Consider the following 800-nt stretch of genomic DNA (forward strand, 5'->3'; position numbering starts at 1 on the left):
GCTGTTTTTCCAATGGGTTTTTATGGCTCCCTATGTTTAACTTTAGTTTACTCAAGTTATCTGGTCATATCCAAGTCTACCCGTGTCTGTCAGATATGACATTCCAGTCAAAGTCTCGGTAGTGTAATCAATGTTTCCACTTTTGTCCCCCTATAAGAACAGATTCTCATTGAACTTTTGAAAAATAACAATTTTCCTAAGAAAATAAGAGCACTGAGAGTTTCTAATTTCTGGAGTGATAGGTAGGGAGAGAAGAATTAATGTTTCAATTCTAATGACAAGGTACAATTTATCAAATTGCTGTGTTAAAAAATTTCCTTATATCTAGAAAATGAAAGATTTTTAAAAGACAGTAATCTTTCAAAAATTCATGAAAATTATCATCATATTTGTAATTCATTAAGCCCCCTGTTCCTAATTCTTATGTTGCCAGAGGTCAGTTTTTTTATTGTTTCTGTCAATCCTCCCTCAAGTTTGTGGCTCATAGGAACAATGATAATTTCAAGAAGCCCTCAAGGTTTTGGTTAAAGCTCATATAATTTGCCCAGGGAAATGTGTGCCTGGATCACACTTGATAAACCAAGCAGAGAACACATTTTCTTACATTTTCTTTGCCACCGTAAGGGAATCAGCCTTGCAGCAAGGAAAGGCTTCAACTCATCCAGAAAATATAGGAATGACAAGAATGTTTTGATGACTCATCTGTTCTGTTCAGTCTGTCAGTCGTGTCTGACTCTTTGCAACCTCATGGACTGCAGCATGCCAGGCTTCCCTGTGCATCATCAATTCCCGGAGCTTAC

The 800-nt window shown here is 36.9% G+C and overlaps 1 protein-coding gene across 1 annotated transcript in view; it reads left to right on the plus strand.

The window, feature by feature from the left end:
- LOC104984435 (melanoma-associated antigen B5-like) overlaps window positions 1–800 on the plus strand; it is a gene marked incomplete at both ends in the record, with an annotated part of 12096 nt that overhangs the window by 9660 nt on the left and 1636 nt on the right. The gene's annotated exons all lie outside the window — the stretch shown is intronic.

The sequence above is a fragment of the Bison bison genome, unplaced genomic scaffold (genome assembly GCF_000754665.1).
Source record: "Bison bison bison isolate TAMUID 2011002044 unplaced genomic scaffold, Bison_UMD1.0 scf7180017864027, whole genome shotgun sequence".
Taxonomy (NCBI): domain Eukaryota; kingdom Metazoa; phylum Chordata; class Mammalia; order Artiodactyla; family Bovidae; genus Bison; species Bison bison.